Below are 6900 nucleotides of genomic sequence, written 5' to 3'. Positions count from 1 at the left end.
GCTGGGGGGGGGGGGGGGTTCTCTAAGGCTCACGGCGGGCTGCTGAGGGGCCGGATCGGATGCAGACAGGCGCTCCTCTGCCCAGGTCTTTGCTCCCCTGCCCCACTAGGAATGGAAGACACACTGCCAACAGCTTCTGGAGGGTGATGGGCCCTGCTGCAGACCAGGTCCGACCCAGGTTTCAGCTATCCCACCCCGCAGGGACTTAAAGACACACTGCCATCAGCTTCTGGAGGCTGCTGAGCTCTACTATAGAGCAGGTCCGACCCAGGTTTCAGCTCCTGCAGCCCACTAGGACTTAAACACACACTGCCATCAGCGTCTGGATGGTGATGGGCCCTGCTGCAGACCAGGTCCGACCCAGGTTTCAGCTATCCCACCCCGCAGGGACTTAAAGACACACTGCCATCAGCTTCTGGAGGCTGCTGAGCTCTACTATAGAGCAGGTCCGACCCAGGTTTCAGCTCCTGCAGCCCACTAGGACTTAAACACACACTGCCATCAGCGTCTGGATGGTGATGGGCCCTGCTGCAGACCAGGTCCGACCCAGGTATCAGCTCCTGCACCCCGCAGGGAATTGAAGACACACTGCCATCAGCTTCTGGAGGCTGCTGAGCTCTGCTATAGACCAGGTCCGACCCAGGTTTCAGCTCCTGCACCCCGCAGGGAACTAAACACACACTGCCATCTGCAACTGGAGGCTGCTGAGCCCTGCTGCAGACCAGGTCCGACCCAGGTTATGGCTCTCCCACCCCCCTGGGACTTAAACACACACAGCCATCAGCTTCTGGATGGTGATGGGCCCTGCTGCAGACCAGGTCCGACCCAGGTTTCAGCTCCTCAACCCCGCAGGGACTTAAACCCACACCGCCATCAGCTTCTGGAGGGTGATGGGCCCTGCTGCGGGCCAGGTCCGACCCAGGTTTCAGCTCTCCCACCCCGCAGGGACTTAAACACACACAGCCATCAGCTTCTGGGGGCTGCTGAGCCCTGCTGCAGACCAGGTCCGACCCAGGTTTCAGCTCTCCCACCCCGCAGGGTCTTTAACACACACACTGCCATCAGCTGCTGGAGGCTGCTGAGCTCCGCTATAGACCAGGTCCGACCCAGGTTTCTGCTCCTGCACCCCGCAGGGAATGAAAGACACACTGCCATCAGCTTCTGGAGGCTGCTGAGCCCTGCTGCAGACCAGGTCCGACCCAGGTATCGGCTCTCCAACCAGGCAGAGACTTAAACACACACACACACACACACACTGCCATCAGCTTCTGGGGGCTGCTGAGCTCTGCTGTAGACCGGGTCCGACCCAGGTTTCTGCTCCTCCACCCCGCAGGGACTTAAACACACACTGCCACCAGCTTCTGGAGGGTGATGGGCCCTGCTTTAGACCAGGTCTGACCCGGGATATAGCTCTCCCACCCCGCAGGGACTTAAACACTCACTGCCATCAGCTGCTGGAGGCTGCCGAGCTCTGCTGCAGACCAGGTCCCACCCAGGTTTCTGCTCCTGCACCCCGCAGGGACTTAAACACACACTGCCACCAGCTTCTGGAGGGTGATGGGCCCTGCTGTGGACCAGGTCCGACCCGGATATCAGCTCTCCCACCAGGCAGGGACTTAAACACACACTGCAATCAGCTGCTGGAGGCTGCTGAGCTCTACTATAGACCAGGTCCGACCCAGGTTTCAGCTCTCCCACCAGGCAGTGACTTAAAGACACACTGCCATCAGCTGCTGGAGGCTGCTGAGCTCTTCTATAGACCAGGTCCGACCCAGGTTTCAGCTCTCACACCAGGCAGGGACTTAAACACACACTGCCATCAGCTGCTGGAGGCTGCTGAGCTCTGCTATAGACCAGGTCCGACCCAGGTTTCAGCTCTCCCACCAGGCAGGGACTTAAAGACACACTGCCATCAGCTGCTGGAGGCTGCCGAGCCCTGCTGCAGACCATGTCCGACCCAGGTTTCAGCTCTCCCACCAGGCAGGGACTTAGAGGCACGCTGCCATCAGCTTCTGGAGGCTGCTGAGCTCTGCCATAGACCAGGTCCGACCGAGGTTTCAGCTCTCCCACCCCGCAGGGACTTAAACACACACTGCCATCAGCTGCTGGAGGCTGCTGAGCTCTGCTATAGACCAGGTCCGACCCGGGATATAGCTCTCCCACCCCGCAGGGACTTAAACACACACTGCCATCAGCTGCTGGAGGCTGCTGAGCTCTTCTATAGACCAGGTCCGACCCAGGTTTCAGCTCTCCCACCCCGCAGGGACTTGAACACACACTGCCATCAGCTTCTGGAGGCTGCTGAGCTCTGCTATAGACCAGGTCCGACCCAGGTTTCTGCTCCTCCACCCCGCAGGGAATTAAAGACACACTGCCATCAGCTTCTGGATGGTGATGGGCCCTGCTGCAGACCAAGTCCGACCCGGGTTACAGCTCTCCCACCAGGCAGGGAATTAAACACACACTGCCATCAGCTGCTGGAGGCTGCTGAGCTCCGCTATAGACCAGGTCCGACCCGGGTTCCTGCTCCTGCACCCCGCAGGGACCAAAACACACACACTGCCATCAGCTTCTGGAGGCTGCTGAGCTCTTCTATAGACCAGGTCCGACCCAGGTTTCAGCTCTCCCACCAGGCAGGGACTTAAACACACACTGCCATCACCTTCTGCTGGCTGCTGAGCTCTGCTGCAGACCAGGTCCGACCCAGGTTTCAGCTCCTGCACCCCGCAGGGAACTAAACACACACTGCCGTCACCTTCTGCTGGCTGCTGAGCCCTGCTGCAGACCAGGTCCGACCCAGGTTTCAGCTCCTGCACCCCGCAGTGGATTAAAGACACACTGCCATCAGGTTCTGGAGGCTGCTGAGCTCTGCTGCAGACCAGGTCCGACCCAGGTTATGGCTCTCCCACCCCGCAGGGACTTAAACACACACCGCCGTCAGCTTCTGGATGGTGATGGGCCCTGCTGCAGACCAGGTCCGACCCACGTTTCAGCTCTCCCACCCCGCAGGGGATGAAACACACACTGCCATCAGCTTCTGGAGGCTGCTGAGCTCTGCTAAAGACCAGGTCCGACCCAGCTTTCAGCTCTCCCACCAGGCAGGGAGTTAAAGACACACTGTCATCGGCTTCTGGAGGGTGCTGAGCCCTGCTGCACACCAAGTCTGACCCAGGTTTCAGCTCATCCACCCCGCAGGGACCTAAACACACACTGCCATCAGCTTCTGAGTGGTAATGGGCCCTGCTGCAGACCAGGTCCGACCCAGGTTTCAGCTCCTCCACCCCGCCATCACCAGCTGGAGGCTGGCTGCTGCTCCTGCACCCTGCCATCAGCTGCTGGAGGCTTCTGTTCCTCCACCCCGCCATCAGCAGCTGGAGGCTGGCTGCTGGAGGCTGGCTGCTGCTCCTCCACCCCGCCATCACCAGCTGGAGGCTGGTTGCAGCTCCTGCACCCCGCCATCAGCTGCTGGAGGCTGCCTGCAGCCCCTGCACCCCGCCATCAGCTGCTGGAGGCTGGCTGCAGCTCCTGCACACCGCCATCAGCTGCTGGAGGCTGCCTGCAGCTCCTGCACCCCGCCATCAGCTGCTGGAGGCTGGCTGCTGCTCCTGCACCCCGCCAGCAGCTGCTGGAGGCTGGCTGCTGCTCCTCCACCCAACCATCAGCTGCTGGACGCTGGCTGCTGCTCCTGCACCCCGCCATCAGCTGCTGGAGGCTGGCTGCTGCTCCTCCACCACCCAACCATCAGCTGCTGGACGCTGGCTGCAGCTCCTCCACCCCGCCATCAGCTGCTGGTGGCTGGCTGCAGCTCCTTCACCCCGCCATCAGCTGCTGGTGGCTGGCTGCAGCTCCTTCACCCCGCCATCACCAGCTGGAGGCTGGCTGCTGCTCCTGCACCCCGCCATCAGCTGCTGGAGGCTGCCTGCAGCTCCTGCGCCCCGCCATCAGCTGCTGGAGGCTGGCTGCTGCTCCTGCACCCTGCCATCAGCTGTTCGAGGCTGGCTGCAGCTCCTCCACCCCACCATCACCAGCTGGAGGCTGGTTGCAGCTCCTGCACCCCGTCATCAGCAGCTGGAGGCTGCCTGCTGCTCCTGCACCCCGCCATCAGCTGCTGGAGGCTGCCTGCAGCTCCTGCACCCCGCCATCATTTGCTGGAGGCTGGCTGCAGCTCCTGCAACCCGCCATCAGCTGCTGGAGGCTGGCTGCTGCTCCTCCACCCCACCATGACCTGCTGGAGGCTGGCTGCAGCTCCTTCACACCGCCATCAGCTGATGGATGCTGGCTGAACGCTGGAGGCTGGCTGCTGCTCCCACACACCGCCATCAGCTCCTGGAGGCTGGCTGGCTGCTGGAGGCTGTCTGCTGCTGCTCCTCCACCCCGCCATCACCAGCTGGAGGCTGGCTGCTGGAGGCTGGCTGCAGCTCCTGCACCCCACCATCAGCTGCTGGAGGCTGGCTTCTGCTCCTCCACCCCGCCATCAGCTGCTGGGGGCTGGCTGCTGGAGGCTGGCTGCAGCTCCTCCACCCCGCCATCACCAGCTGGAGGCTGGTTGCAGCTCCTGCACCCCGCCATCAGCTGCTGGAGGCTGCCTGCTGCTCCTGCACCCCGCCATCAGCTGCTGGAGGCTGCCTGCACCTCCTGCACCCCGCCATCAGCTGCTGGAGGCTGGCTTCTGCTCCTCCACCCCGCCATCAGCTGATGGAGGCTGCCTGCTTCTCCACCCCGCCATCACTAGCTGGAGGCTGGCTGCTGGAGGCTGGCTGCAGCTCCTCCACCCCGCCATCAGCTGCTGGAGGCTGCCTGCAGCTCCTGCACCCCGCCATCACCAGCTGGAGGCTGGCTTCTGCTCCTCCACCCCGCCATCAGCTGATGGAGGCTGCCTGCTTCTCCACCCCGCCATCACTAGCTGGAGGCTGGCTGCTGGAGGCTGGCTGCAGCTCCTCCACCCCGCCATCAGCTGCTGGAGGCTGGCTGCTGCTCCTGCACCCCGCCATCAGCTGCTGGAGGCTGGCTGCTGCTCCTCCACCCAACCATCAGCTGCTGGACGCTGGCTGCAGCTCCTCCACCCCACCATCAGCTGCTGGACGCTGGCTGCAGCTCCTCCACCCCGCCATCAGCTGCTGGAGGCTGCCTGCAGCTCCTGCACCCCGCCATCAGCTGCTGGAGGCTGCCTGCAGCTCCTGCACCCCGCCATCACCAGCTGGAGGCTGGCTTCTGCTCCTCCACCCCGCCATCAGCTGATGGAGGCTGCCTGCTTCTCCACCCCGCCATCACTAGCTGGAGGCTGGCTGCTGGAGGCTGGCTGCTGCTCCTCCACCCAACCATCAGCTGCTGGACGCTGGCTGCAGCTCCTCCACCCCACCATCAGCTGCTGGACGCTGGCTGCAGCTCCTGCACCCCGCCATCAGCTGCTGGAGGCTGGCTTCTGCTCCTCCACCCCGCCATCAGCTGCTGGAGGCTGCCTGCTGCTCCTGCACCCCGCCATCAGCTGCTGGAGGCTGGCTGCTGCTCCTGCACCCCGCCATCAGCTGCTGGAGGCTGGCTGCTGGAGGCTGGCTGCAGCTCCTCCACCCCACCATCAGCTGCTGGACGCTGGCTGCAGCTCCTCCACCCCACCATCAGCTGCTGGACGCTGGCTGCAGCTCCTGCACCCCGCCATCAGCTGCTGGAGGCTGGCTTCTGCTCCTCCACCCCGCCATCAGCTGACGGAGGCTGCCTGCTTCTCCACCCCGCCATCACTAGCTGGAGGCTGGCTGCTGGAGGCTGGCTGCAGCTCCTCCACCCCACCATCAGCTGCTGGACGCTGGCTGCAGCTCCTGCACCCCGCCATCAGCTGCTGGAGGCTGGCTTCTGCTCCTCCACCCCGCCATCAGCTGACGGAGGCTGCCTGCTTCTCCACCCCGCCATCACTAGCTGGAGGCTGGCTGCTGGAGGCTGGCTGCAGCTCCTCCACCCCGCCATCAGCTGCTGGAGGCTGGCTGCTGCTCCTGCACCCCGCCATCAGCTGCTGGACGCTGGCTGCAGCTCCTCCACCCCGCCATCACCAGCTGGAGGCTGCCTGCTGCTCTTCCACCCCGCCATCAGCTGATGGACGCTGGCTGCAGCTCCTCCACCCCGCCATCAGCTGCTGGAGGCTGGCTGGCCGCTGGAGGCTGGCTGCTGCTCCCACACACCGCCATCAGCTGCTGGAGGCTGGCTGGCTGCTGGAGGCTGGCTGCTGCTGCTCCTCCTCCCCGCCATCACCAGCTGGAGGCTGGCTGCTGCTCCTACACCCCGCCATCAGCTGATGGAGGCTGCCTGCTCCTCCGCCCCGCCATCACCAGCTGGAGGCTGGCTGCTGGAGGCTGGCTGCAGCTCCTTCACCCCGCCATCACCAGCTGGAGGCTGGCTTCTGCTCCTGCACCCCGCCATCAGCTGCTGGAGGCTGGCTTCTGCTCCTCCACCCCGCCACCAGCTGCTGGAGGCTGGCTGCTGCTCCTGCACCCCGCCAGCAGCTGCTGGAGGCTGGCTGCTGCTCCTCCACCACCCAACCATCAGCTGCTGGACGCTGGCTGCAGCTCCTCCACCCCGCCATCAGCTGCTGGTGGCTGGCTGCTGCTCCTGCACCCCGCCATCAGCTGCTGGTGGCTGGCTGCAGCTCCTTCACCCCGCCATCACCAGCTGGAGGCTGGCTGCTGCTCCTGCACCCCGCCATCAGCTGCTGGAGGCTGGCTGCAGCTCCTCCACCCCACCATCAGCCGTTGGAGGCTGGCTGCTGCTCCTCCACCCTGACATCACCAGCTGGAGGCTTCTGTTCCTCCACCCCACCATCAGCAGCTGGAGGCTGGCTGCTTGAGGCTGGCTGCTGCTCCCCCACCCCGCCATCACCTGCTGGAGGCTTCTGCTCAGCCACACCGCCACCAG

This window comes from Nothobranchius furzeri, unplaced genomic scaffold, assembly GCF_043380555.1.
Source record: "Nothobranchius furzeri strain GRZ-AD unplaced genomic scaffold, NfurGRZ-RIMD1 Scf146, whole genome shotgun sequence".
Lineage (NCBI taxonomy): Eukaryota > Metazoa > Chordata > Actinopteri > Cyprinodontiformes > Nothobranchiidae > Nothobranchius > Nothobranchius furzeri.
Note: the sequence above shows the minus strand (reverse complement) of the source record.